The 27,956-nt window shown below is 41.4% G+C and overlaps 1 protein-coding gene and 1 long non-coding RNA gene across 19 annotated transcripts in view; one reads left to right on the top strand and one right to left on the bottom strand.

Annotated features, from left to right (window-relative positions):
- CAMTA1 (calmodulin binding transcription activator 1) overlaps positions 1-27,956 on the bottom strand; it is a 939,042-nt gene that overhangs the window by 176,029 nt on the left and 735,057 nt on the right. The window lies entirely within an intron of this gene.
- On the top strand, positions 137-26,695 carry LOC125624506 (uncharacterized). 2 transcript variants are annotated; one of them, XR_012665450.1, is made up of 4 exons: positions 137-191; positions 16,296-16,384; positions 24,928-25,057; positions 26,595-26,695. It is a non-coding gene; the product is annotated as an uncharacterized LOC125624506 (long non-coding RNA). The 2 variants fall into 2 exon arrangements; XR_007353330.2 differs by having other exon boundaries at positions 26,570-26,695.

Genomic DNA, 27,956 nt, shown 5'->3' with positions numbered 1-27,956 from the left:
TTTCCCAGTCTTGGCTGTTAATGAAAGGTAAGAGAATCCCTTCTCTCACTGAAGCAGTGACAGCTCAGTCTGTTGCCATGGAAGTGATTTTGATACACAAATAGAGTTCTAAAAGTTCCTTTCATGATCAAACTACTAGAGGCTCCAAGCTCAGAGCAAGGATAAAGAATCCTGCATTGCCATCAAACACAGTGAGTTCAGTACAAACAGATTTTAAATATGAATTAGAATTAAGGAAATATAACTGCAGTGGTGGGAGAGAGTGACTTCTCTAAACACTGGGAATTACCCCTGTACAACACAATCAAGGGAAAATGCAAAGCAAACGAATATTTGTTTCAGGGGTACGTGTTCTACTGAGGAATATGATGATGTGATCAGCAAACAAAGTGGGTGGAGTCAGCTTCTAACTACAAATTGCTTAAGTACTACACATGGCTAAGAGGACTAGCGAGGCAATGCGTCAGGTGTAGGGCCAACCCGGACAAATTCAAGACCTTGAATCTCAGGATTAGAGGAGATGGCAGGCTCCATATTCAGGAAAGAAGATGCCTAGGTATCAGATACTACCAGTGACAAGAGTCATATGGGATCCTAGACAGAGGTGCTGGAACAATTTTTTATAGTAGGGGTGCTGAAAGTGGAAACCATGTATTTGGTTGTTGTTACTACTTCAAGACAGTATCTTCTTGCCATTTACTTTCAAAAGTGTGTATCTCAGCTCCACGAGAGCAACACCAGGGAGAAGTTGTGAGGGGTCGGCTCTATTTATTATTTTATTTGTGTTACCATAGAGCCTAATCAAGAACCAGGACCCTGTTGTGCTGAGCATTGTACAAACAAAGAACAAAACAAACAAGTCTGTGCCCCAAAGAGTTTACAATCTAAGGATAAGACCAGAGACAACAGATGGGTACAGACAGGCCGATGGGGGAGTACAAGGAAACACTGAGACGATATTGGGCAGTGTAATAGGTAGTGGTCTCAGTGCACCAGCAGTCCAGCTGATGTGTGTGCTACCATTACCCTCTGTTGGGTGGATGGATGTGGGAAGGAGAACTGCAACACCTGGAATAAAACTACTGAGGGAAGATTGTGGACAAATCAGTGGTCACCAAAACAAGAAAGGAGGAATGTGCAAAGTGTGACATGCCCTGAGCAGGGGTGACATTTCATGATGCAACTGCCTTCTGCTGTGACACATTCATTCCTTATGACTCTGCCCTCTTGTGGAGACTCTGGAGACTGCCCTTTCACTCCTACAAAAACCCTGGGTCTCTCTGTGCTGCAGGACAAGGTGTGTGGTCTCCTGATGAACGTGTCCCTCTGGGTCGGGGAAGCAAGTAGCAGAGGTCAGCATGTTTCAGCTCTGCAGTGCAGGAATTACCTAGAAAGCAGCAAGAAGAACAGGTGACTCCACCATGTCTATGTCTTTGTCCATAAGCCCAGCAGACCCAGCAATCTGTCGGGCTCAACGGGTAGTTATCAACGGCTCCATGTCTAGTTGGCAGCCGGTATCAAGTGGAGTGCCCCAAGGGTCGGTCCTGGGGCCGGTTTTGTTCAATATCTTCATAAATGATCTGGAGGATGGTGTGGATTGCACTCTCAGCAAATTTGCGGATGATACTAAACTGGGAGGAGTGGTAGATACGCTGGAGGGGAGGGATAGGATACAGAAGGACCTAGACAAATTGGAGGATTGGGCCAAAAGAAATCTGATGAGGTTCAATAAGGATAAGTGCAGGGTCCTGCACTTAGGACGGAAGAACCCAATGCACAGCTACAGACTAGGGGCCGAATGGCTAGGCAGCAGTTCTGCGGAAAAGGACCTAGGGGTGACAGTGGACGAGAAGCTGGATATGAGTCAGCCGTGTGCCCTTGTTGCCAAGAAGGCCAATGGCATTTTGGGATGTATAAGTAGGGGCATAGCGAGCAGATCGAGGGACGTGATCGTTCCCCTCTATTCGACATTGGTGAGGCCTCATCTGGAGTACTGTGTCCAGTTTTGGGCCCCACACTTCAAGAAGGATGTGGATAAATTGGAGAGAGTCCAGCGAAGGGCAACAAAAATGATTAGGGGTCTAGAACACATGACTTATGAGGAGAGGCTGAGGGAGCTGGGATTGTTTAGCCTGCAGAAGAGAAGAATGAGGGGGGATTTGATAGCTGCTTTCAACTACCTGAAAGGGGGTTCCAAAGAGGATGGCTCTAGACTGTTCTCAATGGTAGCAGATGACAGAACGAGGAGTAATGGTCTCAAGTTGCAGTGGGGGAGGTTTAGATTGGATATTAGGAAAAACTTTTTCACTAAGAGGGTGGTGAAACACTGGAATGCGTTACCTAGGGAGGTGGTAGAATCTCCTTCCTTAGAGGTTTTTAAGGTCAGGCTTGAGAAAGCCCTGGCTGGGATGATTTAACTGGGATTTGGTCCTGCTTCGAGCAGGGGGTTGGACTAGATGACCTTCTGGGGTCCCTTCCAACCCTTATATTCTATGATTCTATGACAATCTGGCCCAGAAGTTGGGATTTTAAGATTGTCAGAGCCCAAGTAGAAGGTGGTGCTGAAAGGCATTTGGGTATGGTTTGGTTTGTAATATCAAAGGCTCATTTAAATCAGGGAGGAGCATCGAAGTTTGGACCACTGTTGCTCTCCCGATAGCATTACTGCAGCCAGGGGGTGCTGTTCTATTAAGTACAGTTAAAGACACAAACTATCCAAGGCTCACTAAACTGACATAGCTCCAGACTGCAAACCAGGCAAATGATGAATTGTGGAAAGCTTGAAAAGCTTAAAACTGATTTTTATGATCATGCAATTATAATAGTGAGATTTCCTGCAATTGTTTTAGAGGGAATCATGATTAAATAGGGCTGTATGTTTTTTTAATGTGCTCCCCAGTTCCTCTTTAATACCTTGGTAGGACAAGATAAAGTGTAATCACTAACGTAATTGTAGTGCTCTACATTTTATGTCTCAAAAGAATGACTAGGGGTTACAGAGACACTGCAGGGCAAGGTTTGGATTACAAAATACAGTTTTTCCCTTTGTTGTTTTCTTTCTTAATTCCTCTTTATCTTTTTTCATCCTCCCATAGCTTCTGGGGTTGACTGATAGCACGGGAAGAAGCGTGCAGGTTAACTCTGCCTATACTGTACCTGTTACACTAATGACACAGGCAAATTCCAGATGCTTTTTGTGCTTTTCTTTCTCACCTCCCTAAAAAAGAGGGCTGCAAAGCAATGTCCTTGCCTGAAATACCAAGTTGTCCCTGCAACCTGCCTGGAAAGACATTCTGAATACTAACATGAATCAAATCCCAATCTCTAATACCTTGTCATTTATGACTATAAAGGCACCTCCTGTAGGTAAGATCCCAAACAGTACCTAATGGCAGAGCCTCAAACATGACAAGCTTAGGAGAGTGCAATAAGGAAACGGTCTTTAAATCTTTCTCTGCCCCTCGAACTTCTCTGTTTCTGTTGAGATACTGGAAACAGATCTAGACAGGAACAGTTCATTCAGCTCTACTGCAGAACAAGCAGGTGATCCAAAGGGCATCCACATCATGAAGGAGACACTGCTGTCAGTCCCAGATTGTGGGGGGTTTAACATCTACAGTGTCTGATTAAAAGCTGCTTTTTGTCTTTACCTCAAAAATCACCTTTACCTTATTAAGTACAAATACACCAGGAGGAAACATAAATAAGATTTGAAACCCTGACAAATGATTTAAAACTACCCATGAGAAAAGAGAAGTGGTGAAAATGAGAATGGCTGGCATTTAACTCACACTGGGAAATGCCAGGGGACTCTCCTAAACAACTTGGAGAAGGCCCAAGGTGGCCTCAGGGATGTAGCAATAATTTGAGCTGCCATGACCAAAGACAACCCCACCATTTCAAATTAATGAGTAGTACCAGCCTAGAGAAAAGTGAGGGGATCACTGAGTGAGTCTTTCTTTGTACACAAGCCTGACATCCATCCACCCAACAGAGGGTAATGGTAGCACACACATCAGCTGGACTGCTGGTGCACTGAGACCACTACCTATTACACTGCCCAATATCGTCTCAGTGTTTCCTTGTACTCCCCCATCGGCCTGTCTGTACCCATCCGTTGTCTCTGGTCTTATCCTTAGATTGTAAACTCTTTGGGGCACAGACTTGTTTGTTTTGTTCTTTGTTTGTACAATGCTCAGCACAACAGGGTCCTGGTTCTTGATTAGGCTCTATGGTAACACAAATAAAATAATAAATAATAAAAATTAAAATAATAATAGCTGTCTCCCTGAAAAGTTATTGAGTGGGATGTATGGACTATTTTACATAGAAAACCCTTCTGGCTTTATGATCTATGAATCGATGTGACTGTTAGCCGGTCAGATACTCAGATATTACACTGCTGGGGGCCACATGAGTACTGATAGACAGATAGACACTCAGTCACTGGCCTCGCAGCAAGAGTATTCTTCTTGAGTAAAGATGATAGGTTAGCAGCACAGATGTGGTATATTTACTGCCTTTCATCAATATACATGACACAGGCATGCTAAGAATAATTCTCCCAAGGAACCTGTCTTGCTGAAAGACTTGAAAAGAGCCATTTGTCCTAACTGGCTGAAACTATCATGTATACTGATATCCTTTGCTTTCTGCTTGGTCTCTGAATCAGAAAGCAACATTTTGTCATGCAAACTATACCTAGGAAATGGTTCTGGTCACAGTAGTAACGTTACTAACAACAATCTTCTTTAGCAGCCTTTAAGTACCTCTTCTCTCCACTTTTTGAACGAGGGGACGGGCTGCTTACATTGCACACTCCTCTCAATACATATGGATATACAGTCAGATTCCACTCAGTGTGCGTGTTACTTACACATACATTTTTAGACACTTGAAGAATATGCATCTGTAGTTAACTTCGAACCAGAGTTTGCAACATCCTTAAACGAAGAAGGACCAAACTTTGACACTGCAAGGTGTGAATAATAGGGATCTACTTTCCTACTTACTTTCCTTCATCTGCTTTAGTTGTAGCAGAGGTAAACCATAGGCTCCAAAATGTAAAGGTGACAAGCAGGCTCTGTTGTGCATTTCTTTGTGAGACAGTGACATACCTCCAGCTCAGAGACCTGCACAGCAGTGGGTCATGAGGTCACACAGACACATGCAAACATAACTTTCAACGTTAATTGCATTTCTGTCATGTTTTCTCCACTGCAAGTGAAGGAACCCACAGCTTGGCTCCCACTGTGCAATGGAGCTTTTAGGATTCTGCATTTAAACAGTGTGAGTGGCAGTAAAATAGGCTTTTGGAAAGCAAGGCAGAGTTTCAGTATGAAACAAGTATCAGCTCCCCATGTATCATCAACTCTGCATTCGCATTTTTGAAAGCAGTGTCTATTTGCAGCATGTGTACCAAGAATTGCCTCTAGACACCGATGTCTGGTTATTTTTTCCCCTTATTTATTTTAAACATTGAAAGGTACATAAAAATGCAGAGCTCTCACGACTGGGGCAATCTAAGAAGAAATTAATTTTTAGCTGCTTATTAGCTTTCAAGTAACTGTCTCCTGTGCTGTTAACAAATATGACAAATTACTTTGGGTCTGCTTGGTAGGTCACTAACAGAAATCCAAGATGGAATAAAAGAAATAGCATCTCTCTGCTACCTTTTCCTCATGCTGGTATTTGCAAAGACTGTAACAATTTCATAAATCTGTGATGATAATGGAAATTTCTGTTAATCTGTGTCACTATCCCCAGTTGGAAACTTTAACTTACACAGGCAACTGACAGTGAGTAGACATTTCTGCCATGATTTGGACCTGTAATGTCTAAGGGCTTTGTTGATCTAGAATGCCCGGCTCAGCAGGAGCTGCTGACATGGAGGCTCTATGACTTGATACTCACAGAGACTAACTGTCATTCAGGCTCTCTGAGGCCCATGGCAACGGTAGCAACAAGCAACTCCCAGTACTGCAGAATGCCCTCATACAATATACAGAATACAGAGAGAGAGAGAGTGAAGAGAAAGTCTCTTTTCAGGCCTCTCTTGATGTGCTTCTGTTTATAAATGTCTCTAGGCTACCAAAGTCATAGGTCCTTTCTAAATACTTCAGAGAAAATTTTTCATTCCTCCATGACTGAAGGTCTGGAAGGAATGTAGCCAGTTGAGGCAGTGGGACTGGAGCCAATGTAAGGGGTGGGTGTGAAGCAGGTAGCAAGATTGTTCCCCTGGTGTGGATATCAAAGGACTCAGTCCTCTCATAGATATGGCCATCTCTTATCATGGTCTATATACAACTGAGCACCTTTTTCTGAGGGGTCGGATGAGAGCGGAAGGACTTTTCAGGGTGAATTACATTAATACTCTGCAATTATCTTGCACAAGCTTTGAAAAACATCCATGGAGCTACAGCTGTAACTGGGGCAGTGGGAGGCCTGGACACAGTGCCAGGAATAAGATAGTTCTGCGCGTTGATGAGCAGTTCTGACACTTGTGAATTACCCAAAGAACTACCTTTGTGCATGTATGTGGGGCGCCACTCCTTGTTCTAGCATCTGTGACTCAACCTATGGAAGCAAAGCAATAACAGTTTCCACAGTCCACACATATGCTTACTGAACATTTCAGGAGAGGTCAGCACCAAGGTCTCTGGAATGGAAGGCCGAGGATCACTCTGAATCAATAAAGAACATTTCTGCTATACATTACCCAGCTTTGTTCATTCCCCGCTTTATTCTACATCCCACCAGATGTGCAGGAAGCATACCACAGGGAATGTGTACTGTACAGAGCAAACCAGAGTTAAAGAAAAAGGGAGAGGAATAGAGTTAATGGCACTTTGTCTATGGCTTGTAGACAACATTGGCAGCAATCATGCAGCTACTGGTTTTCATCATATGAAGCTTGGAAGATTGAGGTGGTGAGGGGGGAAAGGCTGATTATTTCCATAAAAAAACCCCACCATGTATGTGGTACTTAAGAAGGAGGACACACATTTCTGTTTTTATATACAAAAAACCTTCTATGATTAATAGAATAAACCTGCATCAGTTTAAACTGCAGATCTCACAACAAAATCTAAACAAAAGAAAAGGCAGAGATAAAATATATACCCTTCAAAGAAAAATGGATGCTCTTAAACTGAAATTCTGATAATGGAGCTAGCTTCACATTGGCATTTGCAATGGGACAGTCTATCCTTATTTAATATCTTAATAAACTGGGAAGTATTTTAATTATCTCATTCTCATACTGGGAGAAGAAACTTGTTCCATGGGAGGTAAACATCCGAAGCCAAAAAGTTCTCATGTAAATTACAATGCTCAACTTGAGCTGAGAAAGAGAGAGGAAGTTTCCTTCAATTTTGATGGCATTCCCTGATGTGTGGCCTTTTACTATCATCATAAAAGGGCAGTAAATTAGGAAAGCACTATAAAATACCAAAGGAAACTGCTGGAATCAGTCATAAGAAGTCAAACTTCCAGCAGAAGCATTTAAAGTGAAGGAGATATAAGCATTATGCTGCCAATGCTGTGAGTAGGTGCCAAAAGTAGGAGAAAAGAAAGAAGGCTTTGCTAAGGAGAAGAGCCGAAACCACATTAGTGCCCAGTGCAAATGCCAGAGACATGAGCAGCATGGTATCCAATATGACAGGGGGGAGGGAAAACGATGGGGAAGGCTTCTTGTATTAATAAGACTTTTACTGAATTTATAATATCCAGTAGAGTTAAAGCCAAGCAAGACATTTCTCCCCCTGCTGGACTATGTTCTAACTCTCCACTATTCAACTCCTGCATGGGAAAGAGATTTCGGAATTGCTTTTCTAGGAGAAATTGTTTAAATTTCCAAACCTAGAACTAGTCAGAGGAGATAAAGGAATGTGGCAGAAGTGAACGATTTCTCTCACCCTTCAGAGCCCATCTCTGTTATTTTGTCCTCCACTCAGAGCAGGGAGACCTGCCCCCCCTCCAGCCAGGGCTCCTAGGATCCTGGCTATGGGGCAGTCTGCAAAATGGGCAAACTGACGGAAACCAGAAACCATCAGAACATTCAACAGAATCAACACATTCTTCTGAAACATTTAGATTTTGATTCATCAGCATTTTCCAACAAAAAATATTCTGTCCGAAAATATCCAGCCAGCTCTAGTCTCATTCAGCAATTCCTATGTACCTATCTCACAAAGGGAAGTGCTTTACTGTCAGATCCCAGGCTGAGTTTGTGGGGCTGGCACTTCGCATAACAAATCCTTTTGCTTCTAAACTGGGCAAATTTGCTCTGGAAATAATTGAAGTATAAACGTAGGATCCTACACTGTCATTTTTACAGTCATTGTTCATAAAATCTTGGTGTTCCAGTGACCTGCAGATGTCTTTGGTATCTTATTTCTAGACTATGTCGTTCGTAGATGACTCTCTCTAAGAAATTCATAGGCAAAACACTTAAGCACAATATTGCTTTTCATCATTTATTTGGATAAGGACCTCCAAAACAAAAAAGTCTTTAAGTCTTACATTTTTATTTATTTGCCATACTAACTGAAAATTATCTTATTAATCTCTTCTGGGCCCTTTACTGAATTTACATAGTGAGTAACTCAAAAACCAACAGCTCCTGTATAAGGTATTCTTTGTTGTGCATTATTTCTTGATGTGTCTACAGGAAAGCATTTTATATGGCTTTTACTTTGAACTGTGTGCAAGTTGAACTTCTATAAACATTTTAAAGAACAATTAACAGTGTTCTTTGCTGGGCAGAAACTAAGAACTTTTAAGTAGTAGCCTCTGAGCAGAGGCACTTTATATGGTGTTACTAGCTGCAGTTAGTCTGTAAGCCAGAGTCACTGTTGTATCTCTCAACTGTCTTCTCCCCAGTTCGCCAAAAACTCACAGAATTTTAATTCTGACCTTATTTTCAAGTTTGTCAACCCAATTCAGTATCCCTGATCAGGAAATCAAACTTATTACCATGTACACCTGGAATACTCACCAGGATCTCCACTGCCTATATTTTTCAGCAAACATTCTCTGTCACAAGCCAGTGTCCTACCAGGCACTCATATTCAGGAATATGTTCCAGGTTATTTGGAATTCCCAAGTCTGTACTCACATCTCTAGAGGCGTCACCACTCATTGGACATACATAAAGAGTGTCCAGAAGTGGACAATTTCACCTTTTAGCACAGCCACTTATGTATTTAGCTGCCAAAACTGATTGGACAAGCAAAGAGAAATTATGAGCTCCTGAGAACACATCTATGCTGTAGCGTGAACATGTGCAATCCCTGTAATTAGCAATCTTGAATATCAAACACTCTCCCCAAAATGTGTGTGTGATTTGGAAAACTGAATAGTAACTGGAGTTACATTTTTGTTGTTTTAAGCTAAATGTACTGCATTTTCTAAGGAAGATTTCATTGTAAGTGGCGCCTGTGAGGAACGAACCTTCTGCCAGAGGCAGCTTTATCATAAACAGCCTTATTTTATGGTGCCAAAGAATATTCCCACTCACATAGCACTGAGACACATGAAGTAAATTGTCACCCAATGAATCTCTCTCTTTTATTTTCCTGTCCTTCCAGTTTCAGCATTCACATTCCCCCTCCCTCTGCCTTTGCAGTCCCTCTGCCATGCCTTCCCTTCTCTCCTTGTGTCAACGTCTCTCTGAGACCATCCAATGACTGAATCCAATTTTTAAAACTCAGTCTGTAGAGGACTTGGGATTCTTTATATTTATAAGGATTTCTTTAGATTTCTGTGAGAATCACTATTGGGTGCACTGCATGACAAATTAAGTTTAAATGTATGTGTAAACTAGTTGCACTATGATGTAATACTTCAATATGTATGCTGTCCATGAATATGTAAATATGTCATACCCAATCTTTAAAGGTACATCTATCTATCTAAGTTCCTATATCTAGTTCAGCATACTGGTATCATTTAAAGTGGAGTGTCAATTTCTGAATGAATAAAGTGGTGTAAACTACTGCCAATATCAAATGAACTCCCATGACATTTTAAAAAGTCTTAAGTTTATATAGTGCTTTTCATTTCATAGGATTCCAAAGAATTTACAAAGTGATACAAACTATATTGCACATAGGTATTCATTTACCACTAAAATGCAGCTAATTCTGGGATGAAACACAGCAACTGTTGAACACCACCCAGGGCAAGGAGTGAAGAATCTCTTGTGCACCAAAACTGCAGGGAAATTCTGGGAGGCAGAATGCAATCTCCCAAACTAAAATTTGACCGGGCACTAGGATTAACGTCACGGCTCTTTTGAAAATTTCTCTGATTTTTTAGGTTTCAGAGCAGCAGCCGTATTAGTCTGTATTCGCAAAAAGAAAAGGAGTACTTGTGGCACCTTAGAGACTAACAAATTTATTTGAGCATAAGCTTTCGTGAGCTACAGCTCACTTCATCCTTTGAAGCTGTAGCTCACGAAAGCTTATGCTCAAATAAATTTGTTAGTCTCCAAGGTGCCACAAGTACTCCTTTTCTTTTTTCTGATTTTTTAATGACAGCAGTTTGCATTGCCTCCAACAGACAGCATATCCAGCAGCACAATGTCACCAACACTGCAAAGGGGCACTAATTCAGTGCTGACTCAGAAGGAAAAGTGCCACCCAATGAATCCCCAGTATTTCTTCCTTTAGGACTTACTACAGGTGCTCTTTCAAGATTTCCCAACAAAATATTGACTCAACTGGATCCTGCCTAGCTTTTGAGACCTGACAAATATAGAACAAATTAGGCGGCATAACTTTCACCCACTTACACTAACATGGACATATTATACTTCCATAGTTGTATAAACAGATTCAAAATGTTGGTTTACGCATACAGCCAGACAGCAATTACAAATACATGTTAATCATTTACAATTCGTGTGTAAGTCAGTGTAAATCACTAGGTATTGTATATGATGAAAATGATGTAAACCTCATTTTTCATTGTGTTATTTTGTAAAAGATTTGCTACTGTTTTCAGTCTCATTTTTTCCTGTTACTCAAGGAGCAAGCCTAAACCACAGCCCCCTTGGCCCACATCTACAAGGACTCTGCTTTTGTTTTCATTGCTCACAGATACAGAATCTTCTCTCTTTGTCAGTTTATAACAAAATTCTGTCTTTGCATTTCAAACAGGCTCAGAGAGACAGAGCTAAATTCAAAATACTTCTATCCTCATCATCTCTTAGAAATGCCAACATTATAAAGCATGCCCCAAGTGGTTTCTATCTTCCTCAACCAACCCAAGCCATAGATGCAACAATAGATGGTATGAAATGAGAGATATTTTAATTTCAAAGCTCTGCTGACATTCACCAAGTGCTCTCAAGGTTTATATCAACAGAATGCACTCTTGAAATTCTACTTTGAATTCAGTTTGTGCAATCTGTTCTCTAATATGCTGGTGTTTTAGTTTTTCTCAGGAATGTTGTTAACCTTTATATTTTAATATATTGCTAGACGTTATGAACAATCAAAAATGTAGCTAAAGATGCTTTGCTTCTATTTTTTTATTGCTGGTGTTATAGTTTGGCCAAGAAATAGGAAGCTGTCATTTCCAAGGGGAGAATGAGAAAAACTCAAAAGAAAGTATCTTGAGCCCAGGATAAGCTCAGAGACCTGCTGTGGCTCAGTCTTGCTCTTTAAGCTCTGTCAGGCTTTAAGCTATTTCTCTGTATATGCAAATACAGTGAAAGTAGTTCCTAGCCTGATGGCATAGCACAAAAGCTCAGTACAGTACGTGTGTGTTAGTGTGTAAGACTGTGTGTGACTAAGGGTCTAAGTGTAGTAAGTGGGTAAGAGTGTGGGATTGTTTGTGTGTTCTCCTTTCTGAAAATGAACAGCTTTCAGCCATTCAGACGGTACCATGGATTCCCTGCCCACAGTTGGACCATATATTAGTGAAATATCTGTGAATTTCTGACACACGGTTACCAATAAAAGGGTTTGTGAAACATCAGTAACAGCAGAAGCCCTCCCTTTCTAAGTCTCTCCTGGACTGCCCATGTGCCATGTCCAGCATTATCACACAATCACAGAAATGTCGAGCTGAAAGGGACCTCAAGAACTCATTAAGTCTTGCCATTGCAATATGTCAGGACCAACTAAAGCTAGACCATCCCTGACAGGTGTGTGCCTACCCTGTTGTAAAAACCTCCAATAACAGGGATTCCACAACCTCCCTTGAAAGCCTGTCCCAGAGCTTAACTTCCCTAACATCTAACTTAAATCTCCCTTGCTGCAGATTAAGGCCATTGCTTCTTGTCCTACTTTCAGTGGACATGGAGAACGACTGATCACTGTTCTCTTTATAACAGCCCTTTATATATGTGAAGATTATCAGATCATCCTGCAATCTTCTTTTCTCAAGACTAAACATACCCAATTTTTTTAACCAGGTCAGGTTTTCTAAACCTTTTATCATTTCTGTTGCTCTCCTCTGGACTCACTCCAGTTTGTCCACACCTGTCCTAAAGTGTGGTGCTCAGAATTGGCCACAGCGCGCCAGCTGATGTCTCATCAGTGCGGGAGAGAGCAGGACAATTGTGCACACACTCCATCTATGCTCAGCTACAGAAAACCCTTTGGTCACAATTTCTCCGTCATTTCTCTACATTTTCCCTGACCCAGTATTTGCTTCCTTCAAGTAACATCTATTTAAACTGAGAGAGCAGGTAAAAGGCCTGCTCTTCTATCAGCCATCGTGGGCTGCTGAGGCAATTGCGCCTGGGGCATGCTTTGCTCCAGGAGGCCGGATACTTGACAGCAGAGAGCACTACAGTTGGCAGTGAGAAAAGGTCATTAAGTTCATCAAAGTGCATGCTATTTTTGGCAGGCTAGTCTCTTAGGATGCCATATACAGCAGGTGTTGAAACAAATCCATACTTTAGCCTTAACAACCTTGCCTGGTGGGCTATGATGTTCTATTCTGGTTCTTATACTGACCCTGTCACTATGGTATCTGAGCACCCAGGACGACAACAAAGGTGCCACAGAAATATATTTTTTTTCTATTACTCCAATGGCTCCTTCCTGTCTTTTGTTATTTTGGATGATGCCTTAGTCAGATTAGTGACCTCTATTAAGTCTCACAAGCATGTTTTTTGTTCTCTGTATTTTTGATTTGTTACTTATCCCCATACCAGGATGCAATCTATTCCCAACATTCTCATTCATTCTCATATTACTGCTAGCAACACCATACAGTGAGCACAGGACTGTGGGGTTCAAGGTTACTGAAAAGGATGTGAATGTCAGTCTGTTGCCTGCTGGGAAGATGTGCTTGGGGATTCATCAGATAAACACTGTTTAATATTTGATGTTCATTGTAAGATGCATGGTAAAAGAGTCTTTTTATTTTATTTTACTTTATTCTATCTCTGGGGGCTCTGTCATTTATAGTTTCTTTAAATTTGTTACTGTTGATATCAGTGACTAACAATAAAAATCTCAGAGGAAGAACATTCATAATATTTGAAGCAGTTCCAGAATGCTGGCTTTGAGAGTCTTGTGAAACTTTTGATCCAATGGGGGTAATCCTCGTATCACTGTTATATAACTTACACATTATCTGAAGATCTCGTAGTGACTCTCTAGTCATTCCAGCAAAGAGTAAAACCCAGTCTCAGTGATTCTGACACTCTCGTTCCCTTTCCATGTTACATTTCTTTTTCCTTCTGAAGTCAAGCTTCATTTTTGGCAGAAAAAGGGATCGTCTATAAACATGTGAGATTCCAAATCAAAGGTGCGTTGAGAAGATACAACATAGCAACATTTGAAGCAATTTTTAAGAGTGCATTTTGTTTCTGGGTAAGGAGAGCCAGCTAGTTGTTAGATGTGAGATTCCTGTTGGTTATTTCCCTTAGAATTCATTTTACTGATATGAAATCTACAAGAATTTTTAAATTTGTTTCCTCCTATCACTCAATATTAATTTAAAGGGTCCCCCTAATACCCATGCATTATCAATGTTCATAATGTCTTACCTGATCCTTTTCTTTCCGGTAGTTTTTCTCACCCTGTGCAGACACTTGGGAATAGCTCCTCCCAGCCCGCAGGTGGAGACAATGCAAGTAAACTTTTGAATGATGTCATGCTTACATAAGGGGGGCTTGCTGGTACATTGGAACCCTCACCAGACAGACCGACTTTCACAGCAGGGGGAAAACAGAGGCACCAGCAACTTCAGAACCTTTTCTACTGTAAACTCAGTAACACGATGAGAGCCTGGACCAGCAGGGATGAGTGCCGGGAGAGAAAATGCATCTTGTAACAAGAAATGCTCTTTCTTCTTTTCTACCAGTCCTGAAGCTGTGACATGCCCCAGAGAGTACAGAGTAACGAGACCTTACAGCTCTTGCCACAGCCTGTGTCAGGATATCCTTGGATGTCTAACTTGCAGTGTTTACCACCATAGATCCCCAACTGGTTGTCTTGCAGATTGCTACCAGAGTAGACATGAAGCTACTACCCTACTTATATCAATAACTTTAACACATTCATTTTCTCTGCTGCTCAGAGAGCCTTTTACAATACCCTCCTCTCTGATCCACCTGGTGACAGTAGATTTAACTCCATGTTAGCCCTCCTTGAGGCTTCAGTATAGTACAGGTTGTTTTGTTTGGTTGTTTTCTTAGTGGTGAGGTTTGCTTTAGATTTTCTGAGCTCATCTGACATCCACCCAGGTTATGGAGTTACTCCTCTGCTGTTTCCTGTGAAAGGAAATGTCACCTCTTGGCATATATAGCTGTGGAGGCCTTGTCCAGATGGAGTATGATGAAGAGCTCTTGGCTCAAACTGGCTTTTAATTTCCTAACTCCTCAGGTCAAGCAGAAGTCCACTGAAAATTGAACTTGTAGAAACAGGAAACCTTTCCCATTCTTGCTGGCAAACCAGTGGTTTTCCAACATTCTCATTTTGTTGATCGCTTTCTAAAAGAAATATCCTTTCTTGAACCAAAATCTCCTTCTCTAACTGCTTGGTTCTAAAAGTATTTTATTCTGGAGACTTTAGCAAAGGCTTCTTGGAGGTGAATTAACAAATGTGAAAAATCATTCCCCCATGGTCAGCAGCATGTTAATGACCTTTGCATATACCTACAATGTACCGTCCAGACTCTGTCTTTACACAGAATATTATTTGGGTGTTCAGGAGTCTGTAAATGGCAGTCACACTCCCCAAATTACTGATTGACCTTCTGGATGTCAAGTGCCCCCAGGTTTACCTCAGGGAGCTTAACCTTCTAACATGGTCATTTATCCCACAATGATGACTGCTTCATCCAGCTTAGTCAATATTCTATCATCATTATTGACGAAATGTTACATTTGACATACTACTGGTGCAAACAGTTTGAAAATCTTACTGAAGAGAAGTAACTTCAGAGCTCTCAAGCCCTGTCCTGAAGGGTGAAGGATCAGATTACAGTCCCCTGATTGGTATCTATTAATTAGTCTCACAGATGACACAACTGAGGCTGAGGATGTTGCACTGTCACCAGAAAAATATGCTATTTCAATTTGTTGGAAATGAGGTGCCCTGACACCAAAATGATCAAGAGAGCAACAGGGATGCTGACTTCATGCCAAAGCTGGAAGCAATTGACCTTCTCTCCTTAGCAATGCAACAACAGAGAGGCTGATGCTGCTAGTTAATGAAAATGAAAGTTACTGTATGCGTGTCTCTGTCATATCCATCTAATAATCCTGCTCCAATTCCTTACTGGTTATAACACATCCTAACACACACTACCTCTCTCCTCTCACAGAAGCAAACATACTCCATAAAGTAAGCCATATACAGGATTGTTCTTTTTGAATTTAGATTGAGTATCTCAGCTAGATGCTAATGTAATAAATATAAATACTATTCCCACACTTCCCATATTCTCTCCCTCTTGTGCACTAACACACATTCCTTTTATACACACACACACACACCATGCTAACACAAGTATTACACAGCAGCTCTAGACAATGGGGGACATAGTGATTGCATAACACTGGTTTTTACTTTCTCTCTCAGAAGAGAGATCAGCAACTGAGTGGGCCATGGTGACTGATTCCAAGAGGGGTCTATGCTGATGAGGAGGTTATCAATCCCACTAGTACTAAAATTCATATTAAAAAAAGAGGGCTAATGAAATCAACCCTCTAAACTCTCTGCCCTGTATTCCGCCTTGCTGAATAGCTGGGCCACAAACCCTACTAAAAGCCAAGTTTATATTCCTAAAATGTACCTCGTTTGTTTGTGTTACATTCCTAACTACAGATTTTGCAGTGTCTCATCATGAGGCTTCTTCTCCTGAAGTCCTTGGGAATTGCATGTGGAAACCAGCTGCAGAACCAGGCAATAAACAGGTAAATTTATAAATGATCAGGGCTCTTTATTCACTTCAGTGCAGGTGTTTAACTCCCATTGGCATCAATAGGATGCTAGTGTTATATGTGTACACCTAGGAGAAAATAAAACTCTCAGCAAACAGCATCAGTAGCCAAACTCAGCTCCCCAGGGATCTGCACCACTTCGCCCACAAGGTGGTTTTGCAGAAAGAAAAGAGGCTAATGGAATCCCAATGCTAAATTTGTTCTCTATATCTGCCACCGGAGAAAATGTGCTTTTTGTTTTAACACAGAAAGCAGAGCTGAGGCAGCATGCAGGAGACTCAAACAGAATCATTATTTTGGGTGCTGAGTGGCAGAAAAACAGCATGTGACAGGTATGGGAAATTTCTGATGATAGGATGCCAGAGTGACCGACCTGGCAGGCAGCCTCAGTTAACACAGAGTAAAAATAAATAGGGGAAAATAAATAAATATTCCCCCAGGAAGATCAGCAAATTCATCATAAAACTTCAGCCCAATTACCAGAGCTACTCTCATGCATGCCAAGAGCCAGGAGTGCTGACTCATTGTTTTCTGAGTTAATGCCCTGGTTAATGCCCACGCAGCTCAGTGGATTCAAAGGGGCAGGACAGATTCTTTCCTGGCTCCTGTCTGCTCACATTTTCCTTTACAGGTCAAGATCTCTCCCTGCTCCACAGTGGAATTTATGCTAACTTGCTTCCAGGTGTGGGAAAGCATGTAGTGAATGAAACTGGCTTTTGGGCACTGAAAGAGGGAAATGCTGAAGCTGATAAAAGAATCCTATCCTGTATCAACCCCAGGAATTAGTGCAGGGAGCCCAGCTGCTATCTGGGGATACTGTTATTATTGGTAGTTAGCAAGAGTTAATGTCATTAGACCAGCCAGGGAAAAGCACCTGCCCTTCAGCACATTTTGCAGCCTCAGAGCTGCTATATGGGAGCAGCCTGGTAATCTTCTAGCACATGACAGGATGTCAATAACCTCAGTACCTGTATTATTTAAGCAGAACAAGGTGAGCCTTTGTTTAGCCCTTGGGCTCAGGTCAAATGGATGGCAAAAGTAGAAGCTACAACCAATTAGATTTTCAAAGAGAGAGCGAGAGAATCTATCAGAAGCCTGTTTGGAGGCTTAGCATGCCAGTAGTGCAGTGCTGACCTGTGATTCTAGCCCGACTAACAAAACTCAGGATATTTAGAGGCCTGTGTGACGGTCTCACATGTATTACAATATCTACTAGCCACATGGAAACTCTCTTCTGTATTGTCTGTGAACTGCTGTTCTCTGCTTTTGAGAGCTGTGTGTTTGTGTAGATGAGTCAGTTTCTCTCTGGCCTTTTGCTGTCATCATTATCAGAATGTACTATGAAATTAAAGAGTTTCTGACCTCTCCTGGAAAATATCTGATTTAGAGACAAATCTGCAGGCATGACCGTGTATTTTCTCTCTTCAAAATGGAGAACCCTCAGGTTTTGGTTAGAGATATAAGCAATCTGACTGAACCCTGTACACAGAAAGAAGCTTGTAACCTTCAAAAAACTGACAAGGCTTAACATTCTACCCCAGAACATTGGCAGCAAAAAGAATGTCAGACTATTTCTACATACAAGACGGCATGTACATTCTAGCCCATCTATCCGTGCTTCTGATCAGAGCTGCATGGCTGGGCTACATTGCACCTCTGGGGGGCATGTTCCTTTGGGAGTGGCAGTGTAATGCTTGTATGACTGTCAATACACCTGCCTGGGGGCACAGTCTGTGACTCTACACACCAGTCAGTATGCTGGATGTCCAGGTGGTGCGGTGTCCAATGTCATGTTCCATAGCACTTCACTCTTTCTGCTGAGTCTTTGGGCCTCTCTCTGGTTACAATGTCAGTCATGATTTTCCTATATAATTCACCTGGGTCATGTTCTCTCCTGGCTTCCCATCTTGATTCTCTCTCTTCCCACCTTGATTCTGTCTCTCCTCTCTTGTAAGTATAAAGCAATTGGGATCCTGGGAAAGGCTACCCCACTGAGATTGCTACCATGCTACTCTCCAGCTATGCTGTTTCTATCCCAGGATTAGCTCTGCTCACACTGACTACCTAATGTGCAAACAGGGGCTTCCCACAATCACAAAAAGCTGTGAGAAACCCCTAATCCTTTGTTTGTGGATGCACCAACTAGCTGCCTGGCTGATAAACACTTCACTCCCTATAACTGGTTACTGGGAGTCACCACATGGCAGTATTACAGACAGTCTTACAGGTTCTTTTAAGTGGAATGTAAAGGCAGTTCTGGAAATCTTGGGAGAAATGACATGGTGTTAGTTGTGGTTGTGACATTATACTCCATATTCTTTATGAAAATATGCTTGTGGTAGAAATATGACATAACTAAAATATGCTTTATGTGATATAACTCTTGTAAGGTATTATTGCATGTATCATTTCTGTATCTGAAATTAGGAATATTGACAATGTATCTATATTTCAACTGTGTTACTTTGTGTGACGCCCCTGCTAACACTTCAGGTACAACAATGAAAAAGCTAGACAGTGCTGATGACCCATCAGCAAGAGACAGTGGACTGTAAAAGAGCTTAGGATCAGCCTGTGAAGAATGGCTACAGGGGCCCCACAGAGGCATGTGACCTTGTCACCTGATACTGGAACCCATCTTGAATTCTGTACTTTTCCATGAGAAGCTGGGGGAGAGGGGGTGTCAAAATAGGAGACAAAGGACTCCTGCCTTATGCAAATCCTATTTAAGGGTGGGGAGTGAGGTAATCCAGGTCATCAGTTCTCCCCTGCTGCCCCACCCAAGATGATTGCTGGAAACAACTATGACTGAATTGTGGGAAAGAACTGGACCCAGGTTGGAAGGGCGTCTGGCCTGTGAAGAAGATTATTAGATCCACATTTAGGGTGAGAATTTACATGTAACCAGCTTCTTTAGTGTATTAAACTTAGTTTGCGCGCTCTCTTTTATTTTCTTAGTAATCTGCCTTGTTCTGTCTGCTACCTCCTTAACCTGTTATAGTTAATACATTTATTTCTGGTTTACAGTATAACCCAGTTTATGTGATTTCTAACGGGGGGAGAGGGGCGCGAGAAGTTGTGCATACCCTCCTCCACATTGAGGGAAAAGGCGAATTTCGCATAATTTTGGGTTTGTACTCCAAGGGGGGAGGGTGGACATGTGGGTGCTCTGGCAAGCCCCTTAAGCTGAGCCTTCTCAGAGCAGCTCTGTGTCTGTCTGTGCAGCTGCGTGTGGCCCGGCTTATGTGCTTGGCTGGAAAAGGTTGGGGAGCCTAGCCCAGCAAGACCAGGTAAAAGGAGGCCCAGGCTGGCAGAATAGTCTGCCTCAGTGGCATCCCAGCACACCAGGTGACATCCCAGGGGGTCCAACCTGTTACAGGGGTATACCCTATAAAGCTTAAAGATGCAGGTCCTAGTTCCATGCCTAATTACAGTAACAGCTTCAGACTCAACCATTGAACAACACAAGTAACTTTTTCTTTGACTGATCAGCTACTTAAGGAACAACATGCACAGCTAATTTATGAGATAACCCAGAACTGGAGCAGTAACCAGTGTAGTAGGAAAAGAGCCTGAGACATAAGCCCTGTATTAGAGACCTGGTATGAGGAGGACCGGCTTACAGACTCTGGCAAGAACAGGGCTGATATTGCAGAAATACACATTCCTAAGAAGTGCTAGGCACAGAGTGCTCACGCAAACGTATCTTGCTATCAAGTGGTACCAGAAAATCCCAATATCAAGGATGGTACAAAAACATTCCCCAAGTATAACAGGAACACACTGATCCATCCTAAAAGATAAGGTCAGGATGACAGTACATACTAGAGACGTTTTGATTGAACCAACATGTATAAGGTGATGAGTAATAACTAGCCACATCAGGGGGCACTAACTAACTATGCCAGAGGCAGTACGTAACTTGTTTGTATCAGGGTATAAAGATGTATCTCAGAGGGAGTATCTTTGTCCGGCTGAGGGGGGAATGGAAAGTCCTGCCATTCACTGAGCTGCATCCCTTATCATGGGCATACATATCTTTGTATCCTCATAGAGTCTGCCAGGTGCTATTACCATGCTTTGTTGACAATCAGCCTGGCCTGACGCCTTTGTACCTTAATGGATCTTGTGGTCATTGGGCGATTTGCTCAAGATCTGCTGTGCCAGCTGTCTGTGCAGAGCTGCGGCAGCACACAGAGAGAACACACACACGCAGCCAAACATCTAACCACAACCAGCACACCGAGAGTTTTGCATGGTAATGTTTAAACTTTAACAGGAGAACTTCTGCAGTCAGTGAACACTGAGGAAACTAACTATAGATCAAAGGGTTCCTTTAGGCTTCAGCATACTCTGAATCAAAAGTAACATCTAAGAAATAGGTCACTCCAAGGAACAAACAGCTATCCCGGCTTTTTCTTAGCAAACAGCTGTTGTTTCTTAGAGAGCCCAGAAACAATTAGATCTATCAATATAATTCACTGACCAACTAATTGACCTCTCCTGTGTAAAGATAGCATGGAAACCACCACTAATTTTAACCACTAGGTTAGAACAACAGGAATTCCAGGAGCTAAAAGACTCCTCCTTACATTGCACTGACTACACATTCAGTCACCTTCCATTGCACTGAGAACCAAGATCAGGGTTCCCTTAAAAACATATCACAACCAAATCAATGTACATAACTGAGAAAGTGCTAAGGAGTCCTCCAGGCATTGATTGTATGGAGGTTGCTGCCAGGTGGCATCCTAAGGCTTTCTATCTCAACCAAGAAGGTCAGAGACTGGCTGCTCCCCTAATTGTCAGGGTCTCAGTGCCTTTTTGTGCCCTTCCAAACATACTGTTCTTTCACTCTTTTCTTTGGTGCACAGAACATAGCTGATAAATGGTGACAAAAGTCTTCTTGCACGTTCTACAAGGAGAAACTAGTTTTTCTTCTGCAACTTAAACATGTTTCAAGTCTGCAAATGCATCATTGTACAGATTCTCTCTTTCATAGTTACAAGTCCTTCAGCGCTGCAGTGACAAAGAGAAATATTAGGAGTAAGAATTAAAAGTTCACCCCTGCAGAACTTGGACACAGATTCCTAGATTCCAAGGCCAGAAGAGACTACTGTGATCATCTAGTCTGATCTCCTGTACAACACACACCACAAATCTTCCCCAAAATAATTCCTAGAGCAGATCTTTTGTGAAAAAACCCAGTCTTGATTTAAAAATTGTTAGTGATGGAGAATCTACCATGAACCTTGGTAAATTGTTTCAAAGATTAATTACTCTCACTGTTAAAAATGTATGCCTTATTGTAGTCTGAATGTGTCTAGCTTCAACTTCCAGCCTTGGAGCATATTATACCTTTTTCTGCTAGACTGAAGAGCTCATTATCAAATATTTCTTCCCTAGGTAGGTACTTATAGACTGCAATGAAGTCACCCCTTAGCTTTCTCTTTAAACTGAACAAACTGAACTCCTTGTGTCTATCACTATAAAGCAGGTTTTCTAATCCTTTAATCAATGTCATGGCTCTTCTCTGAACCTGCTCTAATTTATCAACATCCTTCTTGAATTGTGGGCACCAGAACAGGACACAGTATTCCAGAGCCAAATACAGAGGTAAAATAACCTCTCTACTCCTACTCAAGATTCCCCATTTATGCATTAAGGAACTGCATTAACCCTTCAGGCCATAGCACTGCACTGGGAACTCACTTTCAGCTCATTATCCACACCCCTCATGCCCCCAAAAAAATCTTTTTCAGAGCCACTGCTTCCACCCATCCTGTAAGTATGGCCTACATTTTTTTTATTCCCAGACGTACACATTTACATTTGGCCATATTAAAATGCATATTGTTTCCTTTCACCCAGTTTACCAAGCGATTTAGATCACTCTGTATCAATGACCTGTCCTTTTCATTATTTGCCACCCCCAATTTACATGTCATCTACAAACTTTATCAGTGATGATTTTATATTTTCTTCAAGGTCATTGATAAAAACTTTCAAAAGTGTTGGGCAAAGAACAGATCCCTGTGGGACTCCACTAGAAACATACTTGCTCATTTACAGTTACACTTTGAGATCTATCAGTTACCCAGTTTTTAATCCATTTAATGTGTGCCATGTTGATTTTATATTATTCTAGTTTTCTAATCAAAATGTTGTTTGGTACTAAGTCAAATGCCTTTCAGAAGTCTAAGTATATTTCCTTTATCAATCAAACTCGTAGCCTCAATAAAAAACTCACTCACTTACTTTGATAGGCTCTGTCTTCCATAAACTCATATTGATTGGCAATAATTATATTACCCTCCTTTAATTCTTGATTAGTCCAGTCCTGTATCAGATGCTCCATTATCTTGCCCCAGACCAATGTCAGAGTGATGGGTCTATAATTACCTGGGTCATGCCGATCACCCTTTTTAAGTGTTGACATAACATTAGCTTTATTCTAGTCTTCTGGAACTTCCCCAGTGTTCCACGACTGAGTAAAAATCCACAATGGTCCAGCGACCTCCTCTACCAGCTCTTTTAAAATTCTTGGAAGCAAGGTATTTAGGCCTGCTGATTTTAAAATGTCTAACTTTAGTAACTGTTGTTTAACATCTTCCTGAGATGCTAAGGAATGGAAAGAGTGTTATCATAGGACTCATCACCCTTCCCCCCCCACAAATACAGACCAGAAATATTTTTTGAACACTTCTGTTTTTTCTGTATTATTATTGATAATTCTACCATTCTATGGACAAACACCATTGCTACAATTCTTTTTGTTTCTAACATACTTTAAAAATTCCTTCTTATTGTTCTTAACTCTGTTGGCCACAGATTTCTCCTTGTGTCACTTTGCTTCCCTTATCAATTTTCTACAATTCCAAGCTTCTGATTTATATTCATTACTACCATCATCTTCTTTATTCCATTTGTTGTGTATATATATATATATATATATATATATAATATATAGAGAGCTGCCTTTCCTTCCCCTCTAAACCAGGTTGTTTTTTTAACCAATACGGACTTCTTCCTTGATTGTAGGATTTTGTTTTGTGGGGCGTAAAATATTCTTAAACAATTCCCAATTATCATTCACATTTTTCTAATGAAATTCTTCTTACCACCTGATTTGGCTCATGTTTTCAGCTTTGTGAAATTGGCCCTTTTACGGTACCAAATATGTATATTTCTGGTCTGGACTTTAGTCTGCTTCCACATTATAAATGTAATCAAATCATGATCACTTGTACCTAAGCTACCATTAATTTTTAGTTCTATGATCAGTTCCTCTTTATCTTTCAAGACAAGGTCTAATATAGAATTCCATTATGTTGGATGCAACACTTGTTGAGTTAGGAAATCGTCATCTATACGCTTTAGAAATTCCAAGGATGTTTTAGTACTGGCAGCATAAGACCTCCAGCATATGTCACTCAAATTGAAGCCCCCAGTGATCTCACAGGTTTTTTCCCTATACACTGCAGATACACTGTGTGATCAGCACACACCAAATAATACCCCAGAACCCAAGGGAAAAAGAGAAACTTGATGAACCATCATAACAGAAAATGCTGTTGCTTCCCCTTACATTGTAAAGTGTATTTACTCTTGCTGGCGAGGTCACCCAAGGGCAGGTCAACCCAGTCCCCTTAATGCTTGACTGGAAAGTTCCACTAACCACTTAAGCTCCCTGACCATGAATTTGCAATGTACCAGCAGTAATTGTTTAAGAAAATCAAAAGAAAGTAGATACAGCAAGTTTCTGGCCATTTATCAGCCATTTATATAAGTCACTTTTCATCACGCTGAGCCTCAAGAAAAGATAAAAGCAAGAGAATTGATCTGAATATCTATTATTAGATGTGTCACATTACTGAAGCTACAGTTACATTTGTCCTTATGTAATATCTAACATCCCTGCTATTGCTAGACCCTTCCTCATCGTAAGGTGGATCATCATTTACTTATGTTCTGCTTTGATCACAAACATTTCACATTTCCTTTCCGAGGGACAAATTCTGCTCTTGGTGTACCTGTGCAACCCAATTCAACATAAAAAGGCTATATAGGTGTAACTGAGAGCAGAATTCAGCACTAGGTCTTTTTTTTTGGTAAGGTTAACTACTTGTAAAGAACTGTCTTGTGTGTATATACACACACAACAAAACGCCCTATAGGAAGGTACCAGAATATAGGCCAGGCATTCTTACATGTTTCATCATTTCCTTTTCCTGGCTGAGATGCTCTTTTAGCTCACCAGACAAAGACCTGTGCTTCTGGAGTGAAAGGTCATGCATTCTATCCCAAAGACCTTTTATATACAGGTAGCCGTCAACCATAAGTGTCTGTCTGTGTACAGTCATGAATCATTGCACTATGATATTGCCAGAGTGGGCAACTAGTGAAGATTTATAGCACTAACATCACCTAGGGTGTACAGAATGGAGGCTCTCTACAAACATATTGGGCTTCTCTCACCACTTAAACATGGTTGTGAATGACTTCTTGTCTTACAGGTGCAAGTGACATACTGGAGTCAGTGTTACTTTGTCTACTCCTCCAGAGCCAGACATATTCTCCTCTGGCTTCAGAGTGAAAGGAAACTGCAGAAACATCAGATAAAGTTTCAACTCACTGGAATTCCAGGTATTATCTGCTTCAGAGGTTTCTGTAATAACAAAAATCTTTACATGCTGCTGCTGGCATGCACAGCTGTTATGTTCACCTCAACCCACTGAAATCATATTGCCCGCTTAGTTAATGTCCTCCATCCATTTGAAACAGTTACTTGGGAAGTCAGAAGTAATAATGCTGGGATAAGCCCAATACTGTCACTTTTCTGATATCCAGTGTTCTTGAAAAGCAAAAAATGGAAAGTGAATGTAAAACTGACTATTCTCCTGCAGTTACATAGCAAAAACTCACTAGACTACTAATGACAGATTTCAGAGTAGCAGCCGTGTTAGTCTGTATCTGCAAAAAGAAAAGGAGTACTTGTGGCACCTTAGAGACTAACATATTTATTTGAGCATAAGCTTTCGTGAGCTACAGCTCACTTCATCGGATGCATTTACTCTACTACTAATGTGTCCTTAAATGACAGAATCAGAGAACTGAGTTAGCAGCTTGTCTTGATTCACATCTTGAGGGCAGAATCGACACTGTACTCTCAAATGTTACCAAACAAGCTGTATTATTAAAAAATGATGGAGACCATGTCATCCTATTCCTCCTCCTCCCCTGTGAACTTTAAGGGGAAATACTTCCCATTATACACACTTTCTTTCTACCTACCACATCAGGGAATACTAAAAGGATCTGTAAAAGAGTAAGCAACACAATGATGCCAGAAGCAGCAAAAATACTTATGCCTCTTGCTTTTGATACCTTGGAGCTTTGCTTATATGGAAAGTATTATGTGAAAAAACTCAGTCTCTCTCTGGATATGCAGAGGCTATTTAATGATGAAACACCTAGAGATGTCAGGGAAGATCCCCTGCTATAGCTGGCTCTGATCCTTTCTTCCCCATGCTTCAAGATATACAGAATGATTATTGATGTTACAGTCAGAAGGACCCTCAATGCATACTGCACCTCAACTTATTCAATACTGTATGAATCTGGAAAACTTGCCTCCATGTAAATCTACCCCTCTGACTTACACCTGGAAGTATGTAAGTGATCAGAAAGCTAGCCAACACTTAATGAATTAATGCTAGATTTCTCTCTCAAACAATTGGTGCTTATTTCCTTCTCAAGTCAGTCTGCTGGTTGGCAGGATAATAAATTAAAGCCACTATATCCAAGACCTTCACACACGCACACAAACATAAGCAAGTCCAAACTGGTTTGGTCCAATGGTCCGTCTAGCCCAGTATGCTGTCTTCCAACAGTGGATGGTGCCAGATGCTTCAGAGGAAATGAACAGAACGGGCAATTATTGAGTGATCCATCCCCTGTAGTCCAGTCCCTGCTTCTGGCAGTCAGAAGTTTAAGGGACACCAAGAGATGGGGTTGCATGCCTAACCTCTTAGCTAATAGCCAGTGATGGACCTATCCTCCATGAACTTATCTAATTCTTATTTTGAACCCATTTATAATTTTGGCCCCATTTTAACCAGTTATTTATCCATAAGAAGACCTTCCTTCTTATTCCAGGCTCCTTACTTTGCTTTTGGTGCAGGACCTTGTCAAAGGATCTCTGAAAGTCCAGGTACGCTGTATTAACTGGATCATCCTTGTCCACATGCTTTCTGATGTCCTCAAAGAATTCAAATAGACTGGTGAGGCTTGATTTCCCTTTACAAAAGTTGTGTTTGACTCTTCCCCACATTTATGTTCATCAATGTGCCTGATAATTCTTCTCTTCACTATAGTTTTAACCAATTTGTCTGGTACTGAAGTTAGGCTTTACTGGCCTGAAATTTCCAGGATCACTTCTGCAGCCTTCTAAAAAAAATCCGCATTACATTGCTATCCTCCAGAAAACTGGTACAGAGCCTGATTTAAACGATAGGTTATATTCCATAGTAGGTAATTCTGCAATTTCATATTTGAGTTCCTTCAGAACTCTTTGGTGAATACAATCTGGTCCTGGTGATTTATTACTGTTTTATCAGTTTGTTCCAATCTGTTCCAAAACCTCCTCTACTGACACCTCAGTTTAGGAATTTAGGATAGATCCTCAGATTTGTCACCTAAAAAGAATAGCTCAGGTGTGGGAAACTCCCTCACTGAAGAAGATGTGAAGACCGATGCAAAGAATTAGTTTAGCTTCTCTGCAACAGCCTTGTCTTCCCTGAGTGCTCCTTTAGCACTCTGATAGTCCAGTGACCCCACCGATTGTTTGACAGGCTTCTTGCTTCTGATATACTTTACATTTTTTGTACTGTTAGTTTGTGTGTCTTTTGCTAGTTGTTTTTTCAAATTCTTTCTTGGCCTACCTAATTATACTGTTAACACTTGCCGGAGTTCATTCTTCTTGCTATGTTCCTCAATAGGATTTGTGAGGCTGTCATTGAAAGCTGGTTAGATTGTCGGGTTCAACGGGTAGTGATCAATGGCTCCATGTCTAAGTGGCAGCTGGTATCAAGTGGAGTGCCCCAAGGGTCGGTCCTCAGGCAGGTTTTGCTCAATATTTTCATTAATGATCTGGAGGATGGAGTGGATTGCACCCTCAGCAAGTTTGCAGTAAACTGGGAGGAGAGGTAGATACGCTGGAGGATAGGGATAGGATACAGAGGGACCTAGACAAATTAGAGGATTGGGCCAAAAGAAATCTGATGAGGTTCAACAAGGACAAGTGCAGAGTCCTGCACTTAGGACGGAGGAATCCCATGCACCGCTACAGACTAGGGACCGAATGGCTAGGCAGCAGTTCTGCAGAAAAGGACCTAGGGGTTACAGTGGACAAGAAGCTGGATATGAGTCAACAGTGTGTCCTTGTTGCCAAGAAGGCCAATGGCATTTTGGGATGTATAAGTAGGGGCATTGCCAGCAGATCGAGGGACGTGATCGTTCCCCTCTATTTGACACTGATGAGGCC

The sequence above is a fragment of the Caretta caretta genome, chromosome 18, assembly GCF_965140235.1.
Source record: "Caretta caretta isolate rCarCar2 chromosome 18, rCarCar1.hap1, whole genome shotgun sequence".
Classification (NCBI taxonomy): Eukaryota; Metazoa; Chordata; order Testudines; family Cheloniidae; genus Caretta; species Caretta caretta.
This window is presented reverse-complemented; position numbering and strand designations above follow the sequence as displayed.